Consider the following 21,301-nt stretch of genomic DNA (forward strand, 5'->3'; position numbering starts at 1 on the left):
CTACAGGGAAGCCCTAGATGAATCTTTCTGGGTATTGGTATAGCGACCTAACTCCCTTATCTAGACCGATATGCCAGTTCAGACCTTCCAACTAAATAAGTGGACCAATCTATATAACTACTGGTAGTCAGTGTAGCCACTTTGAAAATGTAACGTTTAATGGAGACTGAATTTCGGCACTGGAGTTCCAAACGAAGGACTGTGTGCAGCTACTAGACATTGCGCGCGCACACCATGATGCGAGTCACGTCACCATGGCGACCGATGCGCTGTAGACACGTGACCCTACAACTAATGAACCTATGAGTACGGAGGAGGTGCTTCGAGGTCTAACCCCGCCCCCGGCTAGTCCGCAATCGAGCTGATTGGAAGACTTAGCGAGAGGGGCGGGACGTCCCTCGGTTTATATTCACCTCTCCTCAGCTGTGCCAGTAGCTCTTGACAAAGGCGTGTGAGCACGCCGAAACGCGCGTCGAGCGTTTGTTGCCGTACTTTATTTTAATACTGGGGGATGCTTTAGGCTCTACTTGATTTGGGGGTAGTCTATTATTCAGTTTGAATCTTTTGAGTCAGATAGGTAGCATATGGGACAGACATTACGCTAGGCTGCCGTGAAGCAGCAGTTTACCTACTTAATATTCTCAGGAGTCAGATCTAAGTGTGATACCATTGTGGCTAGCTAGACAACCCTCCTGCACTAGAGAACGGAGGGCTACCTTGATTTTACAGCTAAACTAAGTTCTAATAAAGTGCACTTAGGAACTAGACCGGCTGATCTATACTCTCAGTTTCCTGTGTTATATAATGGCAGGCTACCTTAGAGTAACAGTCTTATCTAAGCCCTATTAAGCATATATAGCAATTGGACCGGTTGATCCACACACTTATATCTGGTATTGTGTGTTGACCTCCTGGGGAGACTCCCGATACAGGTGCGCCACGTACAAGTTCCACAGATATTTCTTGTACCATCAGCTGCCTAGCAGGGTACAATAAACTACATCCTGACCAAATCAACCATAAAGATTAGTCGGGATGAGGTTACCCCTACTCTATGCAGACTACTAGACTATGACTCAGAGACATTATTTACCTGACAACACCTGGTGAAAACGACCCTATCTGCTATCCACTAAAGTTGGGTATAGATTAATGGATACTGACTTCTGCCCTTACTGACTGAACAGTTTCGTATGTACTACCACGATACTGTACATTTCGAGTGACACTTTCTAGTGTACAACCTTCCTAAAACTACTTTAGACTCTATTTAATCAACCGTTATTCGGACGGACCATTTACGATATAGAGATTGTGTGTATTTTGTCCCTCACTAATTTAGAGTCTATAGAAAGGAACTGACACGTTCAATAGCCGGGATTTGTACCAAGTCCTCTATACATGCTAGTTCTGGGTGCCAAGTAGACTAAATATAGACTATACTATATACCGTATTATATATATTAATACTTTTTCTCAGATATATATTTTGTCTCTACCACCCTCACTACTGCAGGGGAATATCCAAATTGCATCCACCCAGGTTTTAATTCACCTTTAGTTTACACGAGTGTTTTCACCATTATTTCACTGTATGTATGTTTTGTCCGTAAGCGGCTAAATAAAGGGTATATCCCATGATTATTTTTAACTGAAATTTTGAGATATCAATCTGTGGAATAGTCGCCCAATTGTGTCATCTCTATTGGTGCCACTATTCCACTCCAGTCTTTTTCTCTGAATTTTGGATATGTTGTCCCCCTGAATAAGGGCTATCCAGCGATGCTGGATTTAAAGGTGTACCCCCGGGTTTTGGGGTACATCCAGAACTTGGCTGAAAAGGTGTACCGGATAATTGGGTTTAATGTTATCTGAGGGGAGGGGATGTGTGGGCTGAACCATGTATGTGATTGGATATTTTATGCCTCCCCCTGGGTGTGGACTGTATGTGTATTATTGTAATAAAAGCCGGGCTGGATGAGCCAGTCCAGAGTTCCTGTTTAACCCTCAAAGTGAAGTGTCGTCTCATTATTGGGGGAAGGATTTATTGCATGCTGTTCCAGTTGACTGCTAGGAGTGTAAGCCTATTCGTATGGTTCCTATTCAACGGTCTACAGCATTCATATGCTTGAGAAGGTTCATATGCTGAATCGGTTCGGTGATTGTGGTGTCTGCCAGAGTGCTTGGAGTCCTCAGGAAACGCTAGGAGCATCCATTAACGGAGGTACCAAGTCGGGGTGCCAGGTGATCCGTTACATACGGTAACCAGAGAGACACACGAGCAAAAAGCAATACAGATATCAAAGACCACAACAGGTCACTGAGAGACAGGAAAGGTAAGTATTTAAATCCTGTGCTTAATTCTGATTGGATAACTTTCAATCAGAATTAACAATCACACGTGGGGGATATCTATACCTCCCACTGTGATTATTGTGTTCAGATATTTGTGCCGGCTCCCAGCGTGCAGCGTTATACATGCTGCCGCTGAGAGGAGGGGAGGAGGACGCGAGCGGAGTGTCAAGAAGAGAGGACGCCGCTCGCTGACAGGTAAGGGGAGAGGAGACCGAGGGTGAGTGCTGCGAGGGGATTGCAGCCTCCCCTCACAGCGACCCCGGAGCCCTGACAAAAGGGACACAAGGTCTCTATCTCGCTCTCTCTCTCTCTTGGCTTTTCTTCCTGTACAATGATGTAACTCTCCCTTCAGGAGTCCAGCAATTACCATCTGCTGTTGAACATCCATGATCATGTAACATCCTTTGTTGTTTTATTATGTATCAGAAACTAAGAATAAACCGTAAGAAACCGTAAGTCAGATTGCGTATTAGTACTTTTCATTAATATAAACGTATATTAATGTGGCAAGCCTTTGACCCAAGACTATATATACAAAAGACGTATATATATCAATCAACTGGCCCCTCTGTGTGTATTAACCCTCCCACCCCCCAGGCCCCTCTGTGTGTCCCTTAGTAAACTTCCCTCGCCTCCAGTCCCTTAGTGCTCTCTCCTGCTTCCCTGTTCCTTAGTGTTCTCCCCTGTCCCTTAGTGCTCTTCCCTGCCCCCTTTCCCTTAGAGTTCTCCCCCCTCCCCTGTCCCTTAGTGGTCTCTCCTCTCCCTCCATGCCCCCTGGTGGTCTTTCCCCTCTCCCCAGGTTGTCTCTCTCCCCTCTCCTGGTGGTCTCTCCCCTCTCCCTCCTTCCCCTGCTGGTCTTCCCCCTCTCCCTCCTTCCTCTTGTGGTCTCTCCCCCCGTCCACTGGTGGTCTCTCCCCTCTTTCCCTCCTCCCGTGGTGGTCTCTCCCTCTCCCCCATGGTGTTATTTCCCCTCTCCCCCTGGTGGTATTTCCCCTCCCCCTCCCGTGGTGGTATTTCCCCTCCCGCGGTGGTATCTCCCCTTCCCTTGTGTGTCTCCTACCTCCCTGTGTAGCGTGTCTGGGCGGCGCAGACCACGGTAAAGGAACGGTTTCCCGTACCCGGCCAGACTGAGAGAGCACTTCCTGTAAGTCCGTCCAGGTACAGGAAGCTCATGTACCACGGTCTGCGCCGCCCAGCCACGCTACTCAGAGTGACTGGCAGGAGGGAGTGCTGTGTGCTTCCCTCCACCAGGATCACTCGTATTCTGCATCCCCAGAACCGGTGAGCACTAAAGGACGCGAAGGCCCTGGTGTCACCCTTCCCTCCCCCCCCCCCCCACCGTGATGCACAACCTGGTGCAATCCGCACCCCCCCTCAACTCCCTTGTAACACCACTGAGGGACATTTTATCCTGAGATCATGCGCCATTAAAGTACTTTCTCCTGTCTCTCTGTGGGAATAACCCCATGGATGATGTCATGCTAAGTTAGATTAACGTTGGTAAATAGGTTGAGATAACATGTTACTGTTATCTTTTATCTGACATTCGTTGATTCCATTCAAACATGGACATTTATATCTCCACCCCCTGCAAAATACAACTGTACATGATGTCCTAATGTGTATGTTGGGTTTTATTGCAATGAACTAATAAAGAAATATAATGTGACCTTCATAGTAATAGAGATAAATGGCACTTTTAAAAAAAAAAAAAAATGATGAATTGCTAACTATCTGAATCCTCCACATTCCATTCAATTATCACTGAGAAACTAATGTTCGTGCAGCCTGAGGCCCCGCTGTGAGACTGCTGCCGGGCCGGTTTACGTGCAGGTATTAGACTGCTCTCCATTGCACTGCCATTCTCATATATCTACTAAAGCTGCAGGCGCCATGTCAATGGAAAGATGCAAATAAAGGGGATATATTGCTTCTCTGACTCTTAAAGAATGTAAAAGCATTTTCATAAGAGGGCGGGTATGTATTACATGCAGTGTTTGTGTTTAGCTGTAATTTTCCTCGTACTCATTTACTGTATAATAGAGGGACTGTGGAGTATTGCCTTGTCTCTGTGTGTAAAGGTTGCATTGTCTGTGTGTGGAGAAAAGACCACTATGGGAGGGGTTAAGGAGAGACCATTAAGGGAGGTAGGCGGGGTGAAGTAGAGACCACTATGAGGGGGGGGGGAAGAGAAACCACTAATGGGGTGAGGGAGAGGAGAGACACTAAAGGGCAGGGGAGAGCTCTAAGGGATGGAAGGGAGAGCTCTAAAGGACAGAGGAGAGCTCTAAGATGGGGGGTAGGAGAGAGTACTGAGGGACGGGGGGGCGCCAAGAGACGGGGGGGGAGAGGGGAGAGCTCTAAGGTACAGGAGGGGAGAGCTCTAAGGTACAGGAGGGGAGAGCTCTAAGGTACAGGAGGGGAGAGCTCTAAGGTACAGGAGGGGAGAGCTCTAAGGGACAGGAGGGGAGAGCTCTAAGGGACAGGAGGGGAGAGCTCTAAGGGACAGGAGGGGAGAGCTCTAAGGTACAGGAGGGGAGAGCTCTAAGGTACAGGAGGGGAGAGCTCAAAGGGACAGGAGGGGAGAGCTCTAAGGGACAGGAGGGGAGAGCTCTAAGGGACAGGAGGGGAGAGGTCTAAGGTACAGGAGGGGAGAGCTCTAAGGGACAGGAGGGGAGAGCTCTAAGGGACAGGAGGGGAGAGCTCTAAGGGACAGGAGGGGAGAGCTCTAAGGGACAGGAGGGGAGAGCACTAAGGGACGGGAGTGGAGAGCACTATAGGAAAGGGGGCAGGGAGATCACTGGAGGGGGCATGAGAGAGGAGAGACCAATAAGGGACGGGGTGGGGGAGAAGAGACCAATAATGGACAGAGGAGAGCTCTAACTGATGGGAGGGGAGAGCTCTAAGGGACAGTGGGGCGGGGGAAAGCAATAACGGACAGTGAGGCAGGATACAGCAGTAAGGGACAGGAGGGGAGAGCACGAAGGAACAGGAGGGGAGAGCTCTAAGTGACAAAAGAGGAGAGAGGCTTCCCTTACACACAGATAAACACACACAGCATCCATTACACATACACACACACACACACAATGCACCCCTTACACACAATGACAATGCACCCCTTGCACACATACACAAAAATACACAATGCATCCCTTACACACACACTGCATCCCTTACACACAGAGAAACACACACTAATACACAATGCATCTCTTACACACACTCAATGTACCCCTTACAGACACACATTTTATTTTTTTATGTTTCTATTGTTCCTATTTTACCTAATTTCTGCATCCCCTCCATATATATATATATTTTTTTTAATTTATTTATTAATTTATTTTTTGTTTTTTTTATCCCACTTTTTACTGTAGAGCTCCAGAAGTCCTGGATTTCCATGTAGATATATATTTTATCATTTTTTATATTCTTTTCACAATTCTATATATATATATATTTTTTTTTTTACATTTATACCTTGAGTTGGGTCAGTTTTTTGCCCTACTCTCCCCCTCTCCAATTTTGGGAGCCCTAGAGTGTGCACACTCGGATCTTTTATAAAATATGATGAAAATGTTTTTAAAAAACACACTTTTTCTAACTTTGACCCCCAAAATCTGTTACGCATCTACAACCACCAAAAAACACCCGTGCTAAATAGTTTCTAAATTTTGTCATGAGTTTAGAAATATCCAATGTTAACATGTTCTTTTTTTTGGAAAGTTATAGGGCTATAAGTACAAGTAGCACTTTGCTATTTCCAAACCATTTTTTTTCAACATTAACACAAGTTACATTGTAACACTGATATCTGTCAGGAATCCCTGAATAACCCTTCACATGTATATATTTTTTTAAAAGAAGACAACCTAAGGTATTAAACTTGGGGTATTTAGACTCTTTTCATGCAGCCATTTTACCACCAATCTAGGCCAAATTAAAAAAACAATAATAATTGGTGATTTTTTTGACACACTTTAAGAATACATGTATTGAGAACTATTAGGGTTACTACCAAAGAGCACCCCAATATGTATTCAGCAACATCTCCTGAGTACAGGGATACCACCCAGTACAGGTGTTTCGGGTTCTCTGGGGGCTAAAATACTTTATTTAGAGGCTGCGCATTCCAGTTTATCAACTTGGAATTTTCACAGCTGGTCATCATGCATCCATGTCCTATTTGGGACATGTTTGAAGCCAGCCAATGTACTTTACCCCAATCAAACTATATATTTTTGAAATGTAAAAAACTCCAGGGTATTCAATATGGCATGTGTCCAGTCTTTTTTAGTTGCCACATAGTCACAAACACTAGCGAAAGTAAGCATTTATATTTATTTGTGTGTTAAAAATGAAAAAAACATTATGAACGCTAATTTTGGTCAGTGGGCTACAATATGCTCTCAAAGGCAACATAACCAATCTGGCAAATTTTAATGTGAAAAAATTTCCTTATATTTGACCCTGTAACATTCAAAAACACTATAAAACCTGTACATGGGGGGTACTGTTATACTTGGGAGACTTCGCTGAACACAAATATTAGTGTTTCAAAACAGTAAAATGTATCACAACAATGATATCCTCAGTGAAAGTTCCATTTGTGTGTGAAAAATGCAAAAAACTTCACTTTCACTGACAATATGATCGGTGTGATATGTTTTACTGTTTTGAAAGACTAATATTTGTATTCAGCGAAGTCTCCCGAGTAAAAACAGAACCCCCCAGGTACAGGTTTTATGGTGTCATGTAAAGTTACAGGGTTAAGCACAGTGCTAGCAAATTAAATTCTATAGACTTTCGGCCTGGGTTATCAGGCAAATTGAAATCAATAAAATACTTAATTATGTAAAAATATTACATAAATATGCATGTAGAATTTAAATATATATACATATTTATATATTAGAAGTCTATGTGTATATTTATGAAATTATTTATGTAATTATGTATATGGACATATGTATATTTTGTATTATTTTTATTTAATTTTATATATATATATATGTAACATTTCATTCTAAGTGTAAATTGATATATATATATATTAATATCAAAATACAGTTAAAATGAAATTACATATATATTTAACCATTATAATTTTTTTATTATATATATATATGTGTGTAATTTTACTCTAAGTGTATTAATAAAAAAAACCACTTAGCATGACGTTATATAGAAGATATATATATATATATATATATATATATATATATATATATATATATACATAGTGGGACCTCGGTTTACGAATTTAATGCGTTCTCCGGGACGTTTCTTATTGCGGAAAATTCGTAAACTGAAAGCCGTTTCCCATAGGAATGCATTGAAAACCAATTAGTCCGTTCTAGAGGTCAGAAAAAAGCCAAAATGTGCTGGCATGGAAACCAACCCACAATGCTCAGCTCCCTAACTTTCCACAGCTTGAGAAATGCACCAAAAAGTCCCAAAACAACTGCAAACAATTTCCAGAATGGCTCCAAAACTCGATGCAAAAGCCGCTCCAACACCCCCACCCTCGACGCCACGTGCTACCCACAGGCTCCAGCATGCAGGGGGCGGCGCTATAAACCTCCCAGGTGCAATGCATCCTGGGGAAACTTGCTTTGTATTGCGGAAAAAAATTGTAAACCGAGACATTATTTTCAATGGATTTTCATTTGTAAACTGAAAATTATGTTAACCGAGGCGTTTGTAAACCGAGGTCCCACTGTATGTATATATATATATTTGTGGTCAGGGCAATATTGTCGTGGTAGTAGCATAACACATGAATCGTATAAAACAGAACTTGGTTAATAACACCATTCGGTTGTGGTGTGCCCGAACCGACAATGCAGTAGGCCTGTAATAAAGAGGGCAAAAGAAAAGTGTATCATCACGAAATGCCTGTCGTAACTCATTAACTGGCTTTGGTATATACAAGGTGAACACAAACATGTATTCCTGACCCTATAGTGTTAAAACCTTCATTTAACCCCCCTGGGCCCCTCATGCCTCCCTAAAAATAGTAAAATCTTACTGTATTCAAGCTTGAAGCTGTAACTCTGCATGCTGTTTGCCTCAGAAAAACAAGCAGTCTGCTGACATCATCAGAAGTGGTAGTGTGATCCAATCACAATGCTTCTGCATAGGATTGGCTGAGACTGACAAAGAGGCAGATCAGGGACAGAGCCAGCATGATTCAAACACAGCCCTGGCCAATCAGCATCTCCTCATAGAAATTAATTGAATCAATGAATCTCTATGAGGAAAGTTCAGTGTCTGCATGCAGAGGGAGGAGATACTGAATGTTTGGATGCATTTTAGGCAGCCATGACCCAGGAAGGATCTCTAACAGCCATCTGAGGAGTGGCCAGTGAAGTTATCACTAGGCTGTAATGTAAACACTGCATTTTCTCTGAAAAGACAGTGTTTACAGCAAAAAGCCTGAAGGGAATGATTCTACTCACCAGAACAAATTCAATAAGCTGGAGTTGTTCTGGCGACTATAGTGTCCCTTTAAAAGGTGTCAGTAGGGCTTTACAAGCATCCAAGTGGTCCTTAGTTCAGGAGTTTGTTTGGTTCCCAAATCATACAGGAAATCCCACAAACAACGTCTTTTACATGACCCACAGTCCTTGGGCAGGAGGCTAGTCAGCAGGCTCCTCTAGGAGCTCGTGGCAGAGGCATCTTTGCCACAGGGGCAGTACTTGAGGAATAAGAGCTGTAATAAGGTACCTAGGGGCTGTCGTGGGGGGAATACAGAATGTGACAGCAGATAAGAACCATTCGGCCCATCTAGTCTGCCCAATTTTCTAAATACTTTCATTAGTCTCTGGCCTTATATTATAGTTAGGATAGCCTTATGCCTATCCCACGCATGCTTAAACTCCTTTACTGTGTTAACGTTTTACCACTTCAGCTGGAAGGCTATTCCATGCAGGGCCGGCGCGTCCATAAGGCGGCACAGGCGGCCGCCTTAGGGCGCAGCGGCTCTGGGGGCGCAAGATTTCGGTGACCGGCAGGAGGGAAGCGCTCCCTCCTGCCAGGTCACCTTCTGGACCCCCGGCGGGCGGCAGCGTTCTAATGAGAGGCGGCGAGGGAGCTCTAACCTGTATGCTTTGCTCCCTCGCGCGCCATGTGCTGATGCTGCGGGAGCCGGAATATGACGTCATATTCCGGCTCCCGGCATCAGAGGACAGCCCGCGAGGGAGCAGAGCAGACAGGTTAGAGCTCCCTCGCCGCCTCTCATTAGAACGCTGCCGCCCGCCGCACTGAAGCCCCACTGGACCCCAGGGACACATCCACACCAGCTCTCCAGCTGGGTGGATATTATTATTAATTTGTGTGTGTCTGAAAGTGTATGTGTGAGTGTGTGTCTGTGAGTGTGTGTCTGAAAGTGTATGTGTGAGTGTGTGTTTGTCTGTGAGTGTGTGTGTATGTGTTTGTCTGTGAGTGTGTGTGTATGTGTCTGTGAGTGTGTGTGTATGTGTCTGTCAGTGTGTGTGTATGTGTCTGTCAGTGTGTGTGTGTATGTGTCTGTCAGTGTGTGTGTGTATGTGTTTGTCAGTGTGTGTGTGTATGTGTTTGTCAGTGTGTGTATGTGTTTGTCAGTGTGTGTATGTGTTTGTCTTTGTGTGTGTATGTCTGTGAGTGTGTGTCTGTATGTGTTTGTCTGTGAGTGTGTGTGTCTGTGTATGTGTGACTGTGTGTATGTGTTTGTCTGTGAGTGTGTGTCTGTGTATGTGTTTGTCTGTGAGTGTGTGTGTATGTGTATGTGTGTGTCTGTGAATGTGTGTATGTGTCTGTGTGTGTGTCTGTGAATGATTGTATGAATGTGTGTGTCTGTCAGTGTATGAGTGTGTGCTTGTGAGTGTCTGTAAAATCAGTGAGAGTATGTTTGTGATTGCGTGTGTGTCTGTCAATGTATGAGTGTGTGTCAGATCAGTGAGTCTGTGTCTGTCAGTGACGTATGTGTGTTTGTCATTGAGTGTCTGTGGCTGTTAGTGTGTATACACCACTGAGTGTAGCGTGGCGGAGCGGAGCGCAGTACAGGAGCTTCTGTTTCCTGTACCCGGCCAGACTGAGAGGAGGTGCTCACTGAGAGAGCACTTCCTGTCAGTCCAGCCAGGTACAGAAAACTGAAGCTCCTGTAGAGGATCTGCTCCGCAACGCTACAAGACAGGTAGGAGGCACACCATGAAGGGGAGTGTTCTAAGGGGAGTGTGCTAAGAGGGTGGGGGGTGCACCAAGGGACAGAGAGGGGAGGGGAGAGAAAAACCAAGGGACAGGGAAAGGAGGGGGAGGGGAGAGGAACACTAAGGGACGGGGAAGAGGGAGGGGCTGGTTAGGAGGCACATAGGTGAAGATGTTAATTTTAGGGGGGGGGGGGGGGCGGAAAAATGCATCTTCGCCTATGTACCCAAAAATCCTTGCACCGGCCCTGATTCCATGCATCCACTACCCTCTCAGTAAAGTAATACTTCCTGATATTATTTTTAAACCTTTGCCCTTCTAATTTTACCACATGACAGGAGGCTTCCTATTTTGCATTAAAGGACCACTATAGTGCCAGGAAAACATACTTGTTTTCCTGGCACTATGGTGCCCTGAGGGTGCCCCCACCCTCAGGGACCCCCTCCCGGCCGGCTCTGGGGAGAGGAAAGGGTAAAAACTTACCTTTATTCCAGCGCCGGGCGGGGAGCTCTCCTCCTCCTCTCCGCCTCCGATCCTCCCTTTCGGCTGAATGCGAATGCGCGGCAAGAGCTGCGCGCGCATTCAGCCGGACTCATAGGAAAGCATTATCAATTATCAATGCTTTCCTATGGACGCTTGCGTGCTCTCACTGTGATTTTCACAGTGAGAATCACGCAAGCGCCTCTAGCGGCTGTCAGTGAGACAGCCACCAGAGGATTTAGAGGCTGGCTTAACCCTTATATAAACATAGCAGTTTCTCTGAAACTGCTATGTTTATATAAAAAAGGGTTAATCCTAGGTGGACCAGGCACCCAGACCACTTCATTAAGCTGAAGTGGTCTGGGTGCCTATAGTGGTCCTTTAAACTCTCTTTACTAACTCCACACAGCAGTAAAGAAAAGTGAAACATTAACCAATCAAAATGCAATAGGAGGTATATTCACAGATATCAGGCTCCTCCCCCTCTTTCTTTACTGCTCCATCAGCAGACAGGTCAGAGTTTTTGGCTCTTCCCTTAATTGTATTGATTTTTGTTACTTTATATGATTTCTCCTTATCTATGGATGTTTATATACTAGGGTTTTCGCTATCTGTCTCTTAGGACTTTCTGTCCCCCTTTTACATTGTACTGTCTCCTCTCAGGGATTCTCCCTTGCTGCTTTCTCTCCCTGCCCTCAGGGACTTGTATTTGTGTGCTGGTATTTTCCTTCATATTAATTCTATTTTATTATGTTATTTTATGTTTGAGTTTATTTTCCTCACTCTCCCCGAGATCGGATCGTTGGTTTTATTATTGAGGGTAACGCTCACCCTCCGCCCTAACCGCTCTCCTCGCGGCCTCTCAGCCGCAATCACTCGCTGGCGCGGCGGGGAACCCCTTTCCTCTCTCCGGTGGCCATATTGGATCTCGCGTCGCGCAAGATTTACGGCCGCCATCTTAGTAGACCCGCGATCGGTGTCATTCCGGCTGCCGACCGCACAGTACACGGCTCACTAATGCTCCATCCAGCAGGGGTCATCAGGTTAGTTTCTTGCCAATCTAACCTGCTATAACGGCTGTCAGCCCCATACAGTGGTGGACCACTATACTTTTACGGATACCAGGTGGATTTTGTGCCACCTCAATATATATATAACTGGGTGAGGCCCATTAAATACTGCTGCTTTCAGGTGAATTTTGTGCCACCTATATATGTATATAATCAGTTGAAGCCCTGTAATTTTACTATTAAGGTGGATTTTGTGCTATCTTCCTATAGATATACATACCTGGGTGAGGCCCAGTGCAAAACCCAATCTACCATGCTGGGGAAGCTGGTATTCTTATACCACATACTTGGATTTTACATACCCACCCTGCTGGGGTGCTTACATTCTTATTTTATATATACATATACACCACAGACTGACCCCTAGCCCAACGTACACCCTGTGCCAAACAATATTTTGATCTATACCGGTCCTGCTCCTAAAACACTATGGAAACTCCCCAGAACCCTGCAGATTTTCAGTCAATGATTACTGAAGCCATCTCCGCATCTATGGAGAAAGCGCTTTCCAGGGTAATGACATCAGCCGATCTAACCATGTCATCCACTAAAGCCCCACACCATGACTATGATTTTGAGGCTTCAGAATCACAGGCACAAGCTGACTCACGACCTAGCAAACGCCACTGGAAGGGCAAAAAGGGGAACGTTATCCCGGGCAAAGGCAAGGCTCCAGCCAAACACCATAAGCCGACCCCACCTACCCCCGCCCCACAACACTGCTACTCCTCAGATGAGGGGGAAGAACACTCGCACTCCATGGCCGTGCTGGACAAGCGCCAGGCCGCGGATTCCGACTCGCATGATGATGAGTGGGGCTTGGACGCCGGATCCGATACCGTTTTCTTACGAGGCACATTCCTAGATGACATCCAACTACCAGATGACCTCGCATCTGCCCAAGAAGAGGGGGAAACCATCCTGAACCCCACTGCACAACGCCTCTTCGACCCTCAAAATATCAGACATCCGCGCTCGGCAGACTGGACCCCCCCTGAACACCTCTCCAAATTTATGCATCTGTGGCTCCGCAAACCGCTGGACAAAATAGTGTGCAACCGCCTACGCTCCGAATGCCCTCGCCTTTCGCTCCCTGACCACGTAGCTCAGACTCCTGAATTTGACCAGGTCATGACTACCTTCATGTCTCGGGGTGGCCGTGACCCCAGAAGAGGCGTGGATAAAGGATTCAACAGAGTCCAGGACAAATTGCTGGACTCCATTGGCCCACTTGCTGGCATCATGTATTTGGAGGACAACGCTTTTGCACGGACTAACCAGTTTGATACCAGCATGGAAAAAGAATGGGCTCATGACATAAGGGAATGGGCACAAAGGTGCTTCTGTTTCATTGGTAACACCAACATAGCCCTCTCCTCTGAGAGGCGTAAAGCAGCATTGCTCCGCATTGACGGTAAGCTGGAGGAATTGGGCACCAAGGAGTGAGGACCGCTGGCACAGGGCAAATTGTTTGGGGAAGCGTTTAAGAAACGGGTCTTCAGGGGCTACCCCAGTCGGGGTGTTTTTAGACGGGCTGGCCGCCATAGGGGCCGTGCAGCCAGCCGCTTCTCGCCATTAGGCCCCCGTTCCCAAAGACCTCAGCCCTTCTACCTGGAAGTGGGCTTCAGACAACCCTTCTCCTACACCAGAGGAGCCTACCGAGGCAGAGGACCAAGTGGTCGTGGCGGAGCACGCTTCCCCACAGGTAAGCAGAACTTTGACTCCGGTACCATTTTCCCCACATACTGCAGGTCGTATCGCTCTGTTTTTTCAGAACTGGACCACCATCTCCGCGGACACATGGATCCGCCATCATTGATTTAGTGGGCCTCCCACACCAGACTACCACTCCGCACCCTATACAGTGCTCGGGGAGGATCGCAAACTCATTGACGGCGAATTGCAAGAGCTCCTGACGAAAGGAGCAATCAAATCCGCTCCCAACGAAGGGGGTTTCTTCAGCAATATATTTCTGGTGAAAAAGAAATCAGGAGATTTCCGACCCGTCATAAATCTGAGGAGACTCAACACATATGTAATGTACAGGCATTTCAAGATGGAAGCACAAAACAAGATACACCTAGAAAAAACAAAAGCAGAGAACGCTCATAGGGAAACACCATTTAGTAGAGATGTCCCTGCTGTAAATATTGCACTCACAGAAGAAAGGAGTAGTTCAAGCCTATCAAGGTATCTTTAGATCTTGCAATGAAATTCCTCAAGGGTACATGCAGAAAAAAGCAGAACTGGACATAGTGTGAAATCTTAGTAATATAAAAAACACGCTTTAATTGAAACACTTACAAAAAGTGGAAAATAAAAATGTTCATCAAAGATCTGTGTCCCTCTCTCCAAGATGGTGAATGGAAGTTACATAAACTGCAGGCAGCTCTACGCGTTTCATCTATATAATAGACTTCATCAGGAGCAATAACAATAAAACATGTAGTACAATCAAATGAAATACATCAATAAAAGTCCTACATCCAGTAAAATAGTAAAGATATTGGATGATGAAGGTGAATACTTGGACCCAAAAAAATAGGAGAGAGATTTAATAAGTATTATGAGGCTTTGTACAATTTAACTCCTTCGATAACAAACGAGGAGGACTATTTGAGTAAAATTAATACACCTAATATCACGGTAGAACAAAGAAATAAGCTAAATGCTCTTATCACAGTCCAAGAAGTGGAGGAAGCAATAAGTAATTTAAAACCAGATAAGACTCCAGGTCCAGATGGTTTTGCAAATTTATTTTATAAATCCTTTAAAAATCGTATAGCTCTGCATTTAACTAATATGTTTAATGAAATAGTGTCAGTAGGTAAATTTCCCACCGAAATGTTGAGAGCAAATATCCTCCCGATTCTTAAACCAAATAAAGATCCTTCAAAGGTGGAAAATTATAGACCTATTTCGTTAATCAATACAGACGTTAAGATCTTTTCATCAGTTCTGGCCCATAGATTAAAGGGATTCATGGTTAACATCATATAAAACGATCAAATTGGTTTTGTACAGGGGAGAGACCCAGTAGATAATTCTAGAAGACTGTTGGATTTAATAGACGCATCTCGAAGAAATAAAAAACCTTTATTTCTATTGGCAGTGGATGCAGAGAAAGCTTTCAAAAGGGTCGGTTGTTTTTTTTTTAAAGAAAACTATGGAAAAATTCGGTATACGGGGATGGATGCTTAATGCAATTATTGCGCTATATGAAGGTCCAATGGCAAGAACAGTGGCCCCAAACATATGTGCAGACGGGTTTACATTAAATAATGGAACGAGACAGGGTAGTCCCTTATCGCCCATTTTATATATTATGACAATGGAGATCCTCGCTATTAATATAAGAAATAATTCCCGAATAAAAGGTTTCAGATATAGAGATAAAGAAAGTAAACTTAATTTATATGCAGATGATTTAATTTTGACCCTAACCGACGCTGTCGAATCCCTTGGTGCCCTGATGGAAGAGGTAAATAAATACAGTCTGATTTCAAACTACAAAAAAAAAAGTAACTAAATCTACCTTCTTAGCTATTAACATCTCCAGGGAATGTAGTTAACATATAAAAGAAAGATATAATTTTAATTGTAATAAAAATAAACTCTTATCTGGTAATAACACTTACTGATGATTTAAAAGACACGATGCAAACAAATTTCTTAAAAACATTTAGATCAACTCATGAGTCATTAAAAAGATGGAGACAAATCGAACTATCCTGGTGGGGAAGAATTAATTTGGTTAATTCGTATTTACTCCCCAAATGGTTAGCTATGATGCAACGAGATATAAACTATTTTATATGGAAAGGAAAAAGGCCAAGAATGAACAAAAAACTCTTGATGCAGAAGAGTAGGAATGGAGGTATAAATTTTCCAAATGTGAATATTACCTAATATGATGTTCCATATATATAAGACGCAACTTTTAAGTTCTGAGGAAGAGGGCTGGTACCATTTAGAAATGGAGATGTCAGAAACGGAAAATTTTTATCAACTGATTTGGTTAACTAAACGGGATGAAAGAATTAAGAAAGTTTGTTCTTTAAATAATTGTTTGAAATCAATCCTGATGGAATGGGAAAAGTTGAGGATTCACAGCGGAATAGATAACAAAATATTGGGAAACTGGAGTGGACAGGAAAAGGCATTAAGTATATAAACCAAATAATATCAGGAGATAAAATCAAGTCATTTGAGAATTTGACACAATCATTTTCATTACCTAGGAAGGAGTGGTATAACTACTTAAGAATTAGAGGTTTTATTAAAAATTTTTGTTACCTCGACCCAAAGAGGGTATAGAAAATCTGACTGCTTTATTAAAAAATAAGATAGTACCGCAAATAGCCTCAAAAGCAAGAAGTGCTCTTCTTCAAATTGAAGCACCAATTACGAATGTAAATATTCAAAAATGGAGCAAAGAACTAAATGTACAGATCTTTAAGACTGAATGGGATCAAGTATTAATGCAAACAAGTAAAATAATTCATTGTTTGAGTCTTCTTGAGGTACTATTTAAATTAATGAACCGCTGGTATTTAGTCCCCACCAGAATATCTAAAATGTATACCTCCAATTCCCCATTGTGTTGGAGATGTAACGAAAAGGAGGGGACTTTTGGACATATATGGTGGGAATGCAGTAAGGTCAAAGATCTGTGGTATATGGCCTTTGAAACATTGGAGTATATTTTATAGAGGGAAATATTCCTAGAGGCCATCATAATGGTTTATTTCATTTAAATTTACAATTACTTCAATTTAAAGAAACATTTATATATGTCCACTTCGTGGCAGCGATAAAAATAATAATCGCAAGGAATTGGAAGAGTAGTGCGAATTTTACACAGGTCCAATTATACTCACAAGTCCAATATCAATTAACTATGGAGGCATTGGGATACCAGTCAGGTAAAATTAGAGATGTCAGTAATTTTGGGAGGAAAAAAATGGAGAGTATAGATACTCAAATCCCTGGACAGAGTAATTAGAGTTTTTTCTTTCTTTTTTCTTGCTTTTTCTCTTTTTTTGAATAAAAGGTAATGAAATAGAGGGTCCACTGATATTCCCCAAGTAGAGTATGCAATGGATGTTAGTGTCTGTTTTTGTAATGTGAGTTATGTCTATCACAGTAATGAAGGATCATGAAGTCAACTAGCCAATGTTGTGGTGCTATCTAAGTAAGAATAAAAATAAGGATGATCTGTATGGTTATACATAATGCACTTTAATTGTAGAGAAAAAGGTTGATTAAAATATTGGCATGTTTGGTTATCATGTTATATGGATTAATTTTATATGATAACATTTCTGAGCACAAGAGAAGATTTGGAATATTGGCAATATATTAATTTTATATGCTATACAATGTGAGGATAATGGTTCCTTTTTTATACTATTGTGGATGGAAATGTTTTGTATATGTGTCAAATAAAAATGAAAAATAAATAAAAATAAATAAAAGTCCTATGTCTTCTGTCTTCTTTTAAAAGTCCCTCACGCCGTATTCCACGCCCTGTCCGCCAATCCGTGTGTTCTATAACAGCTGTTCTGAGTTCTCTTGCGTCCAAGTCCATATATGGACTTCCGCCTAGCCGTTGTGGAACGCACATGCGTTCCACCAATCCGGAAGTGCGTTTCACAACGGCTTGGACGCAAGAGAACTCAGAACAGCTGTTATAGAACACATGGATTGGCTAACTGGATGACCTGCTTCTGACTCAACACACACGATATACCATACAATTCCTGACGTCCCTAGGATTTGTGGTGAACTACCAGAAGTCGGCGATATCTCCAGCCCAGACCATACAATTCTTGGACGTGGAGACTCCACGTCCAGCACTCTGCGACTGCCAGCTTCTAAGATCACGGCTATCAGAAAAGAACTACGCAGGGTCATTCGCTGCCACTCCATTCCACTCTGCAGCTTGGCGCGGATAGTAGGCCTATTATCCGCTTCCATCCAGGCAATATTCCCGGGACTGCTCCACTACAGGGCGATGCAATGCCTGAAGACTTCCTTTCTTCGCCAAAACCCTTCCTACGACCAAACCATCCCGGTAACGGAGGAGGTCAAACAGGAACTCAGATGGTGGTTGGAAAGCATGGAGGCATGGAATGGCCGTGCCATCTTCAGGAGCACACCCGACATAGTCCTGGAATCGGAGGCCAGCCTCTGGGGCTGGGGCGCCACTTGCGAAGGCAGGTCGACAGGTGGCGCCTGGACTTCCCAGGACCTCGACCTTCACATAAATTGTCTGGAACTCCTGGCAGGGGTCTTTCGCGATCCGCAGCCTGGCAAGAGACAGGATGAACTGCTGCATCCTCCTCCGGATGGACAACGTCTCTGCGGTCCGCTACATCAACCGCTTGGGAGGTGCACGATTCCGACTCCTCTCAGAGATAACGAAAAAGATCTTCGACTTCTGCCTGCCACGCAAAATCTCCCTCATAGCAGAATATCTTCCGGGAGAAACGAACCTGACTGCGGACTGGTTCTTGCGCCACTGGTGAGACAGCAGCGATTGGAGACTGGACCCACAGATCTTCCAGCGCCTCTTGAACAGGTCCCTTTCACCTGGATCTGTTTGCATCACGCAACAACAAACAGACAACCAACTACTTCAGCTGGCTCCCGGACCCGGAGAGCAGGGCAGTGGACGCATTCCTCCAACCATGACCAACCAGGGAAGCCATGATAGCGAGGACGATTCAGTACCTGAAGACCCAACGTGGGTCTCTGCTCCTCATCGCTCCCCTATGGTGGGGCCAACCCTGGTTCCCGGACCTCCTAGCAGTGTCCTCTATGGATCCCCTTCTCACGGACCCGAAAGGCAACCCTCATCCTCTCATCCTGGAAGACCGTCTCATCTTGGTGGCTTGGACTCTTTCAGGGGTGCCTGGCAAACCAGCGAGTTATCGCAGGCAGCTAGAGATCTCATATGGGATTCATGGGCTCCAGGAACCAGGCGATGTTACCTATCGGCTTGGAATTCCTGGTCCTCTTGGTGCAGTGAACGGAACATCGATCCCTTTACTGCCCCTGTAACGGCCATCTTGAATTTGCTTTCCTTTCTTTTTTCCGCGGGTCGTTCTTACCGCTCTCTAAACGTCGTGCACTCCGCGATTTTGGCGGCCCACGTCCCGGTCATGGGGATCCCCATGGGGAAAGACCCCTTGGTCTGCAGACTTCTGAGGGGCATTTGATTACAGATGCCGCCAAAACCCAAATACTCTCGCTTATGGGACGTCGAAATTGTCCTACGATTCCTGAGGGACTGGACGGACAATGGCAGACTCTCCCTCTGACAGCTCTCAGCTAAAATGATGCTCCTTCTCTGCCTAGTCTCGTTCCGCTGGGTATCGGACGTCCGAGCGTTCGACAGCGACGCCTTTTGGTCTCAGCAGAGGACCTTTCGAGTCTTGTGTCAGACGAAATCGGACTCTACGTCGGTCTTCTACCCGTTCTTCCCTTCTGATCCACAGCTCTGCGTGGTTTCTACCCTATGTCGGTATGTGGAGGTCACATCTCCGCTCTGGGTCTCCTCTTCGGGACAGCTCTTGGTGTCTTACGTTAGACCACACGTGCCAGTCTCGGTTACTACCCTCGCCAGGTGGATAAGATGGATTCTATCACTGGCAGGAGTGGAAGAGGTCTTCGGAGCCCACTCCGTTCGCGGGGCGGCGGCTTCTTCGGCTTTCTCGGCGTGAGCTTCGCTGGCGGATATCCTACAATCCGCGGACTGGTCGCGAGAATCTACCTTTCGGACGTTTTACTTCCGCCCGAGCTCGGGAGCAGCCTCATCTCTCCTGCATCAGCGTTAAAAATGCAAAATAGGAAGCCTCCTGTCATGTGGTAAATTTGAAGATTATGCTAGCGTTAATGTATTTATAATCTTAATTTTTGTAATGACAGGAGGCGAGTATTTTCCTGCCCGTCTCTCCCTTGGGAGGTAAGACTCAAGTAAGTATATATACCTCAGATATCATCTCTGTCTCTATCTTGCTTCAGATTCTGTTTGTATATACTGGCTCTGGATATTTATAGTCAGTAGACTTGGTTTGTTTTTACTTGCGCTGAGTGTGCTAATCAGTCATTATAGTCGATAATATGATATTCCTGTAGCTAATCGTGGGTTATTGCCATTACTTTTAGGTTTCCAGACCGGTACCTAACCTATTTCACATTCTCTTTCAGTGTAAATCCGTGGCTTTACAGCTCATTCTCAGGATGGACACCTTTGCAACTTCACCCGTTCAAATTTTGTGTCTTGGAAAGTTGCCCGTTGGTGCATGTTACTGGACTTTGGACTCTGTGGAACTTTATTCATGATGTCGCTTTTGAAAGAGGGTGAGGAGCCTCATCACTGTGAATACTATGCTTCCTATTGCATTTTGATTGGTTAATGTTTCACTTTTCTTTACTGCTGTGTGGAGTTAGTAAAGAGATTTTAATGCAAAATACTCGCCTCCTGTCATTACTAAAATTAAGATTCTAAGTACACTAACGCTAGCATAATCTTCAATTTAAGACTATGTCCTCTTGTTGTGGTAGTTTTTCTTCTTTTAAATATGGTCTCTTCCTTTACTGTATTGATTCCCTTTATGTATTTAAATGTTTCTATCTTATCCCCCCCCCCCCCCCCCCCCCCCGTCTCGTCTTTCCACCAAGCTATACATGTTAAGATCCTCTCCTGGTAAGTTTTATCCTGCAATCCATAAATATACTGGGGGAATAGAGGTTGTGATGTGGATCAAGGCAGTAGTGGGGGATAGGCTCAAGAGAGGGGGGATAGAGGTTGTGATAGTAATAGGTTCAGTAGTGGGGGGAGGATAGAGATTGTGAAGGGGATATGAGCAGTACTGGGCGGATAGAGATTGTGATGTTGTTCGGGGCAGTAGTAAAAAAGTGTTATAGAGATGTGGTATAGTGGCAGAAGTGGGGGGGGGGTGGAGGTTTTGATGATGGGGATATGGGCAGTATTTGGGAGATAGAGGATGTGATGGGGATAGGGGCAGTACTGGGGGGATAGAGGATGTGATGGGGATAGGGGCAGTACTGGGGGGATAGAGGATGTGATGGGGATAGGGGCAGTACTGGGGGGATAGAGGTTGTGATGAGAATAGGGGCAATACTTTGGGGATAGGTATTGTGATGGGGATAGTGGCAGTACTTAGGGGATAGAGGTT

The 21,301-nt window shown here is 44.5% G+C and overlaps 1 protein-coding gene across 4 annotated transcripts in view; it reads right to left on the minus strand.

The window, feature by feature from the left end:
* LOC134609276 (protein HEG-like) overlaps positions 1-21,301 on the minus strand; it is a 385,710-nt gene that overhangs the window by 43,995 nt on the left and 320,414 nt on the right. The gene's annotated exons all lie outside the window — the stretch shown is intronic.

This window comes from Pelobates fuscus, chromosome 4, assembly GCF_036172605.1.
Source record: "Pelobates fuscus isolate aPelFus1 chromosome 4, aPelFus1.pri, whole genome shotgun sequence".
In the NCBI taxonomy this organism is placed as follows: domain Eukaryota; kingdom Metazoa; phylum Chordata; class Amphibia; order Anura; family Pelobatidae; genus Pelobates; species Pelobates fuscus.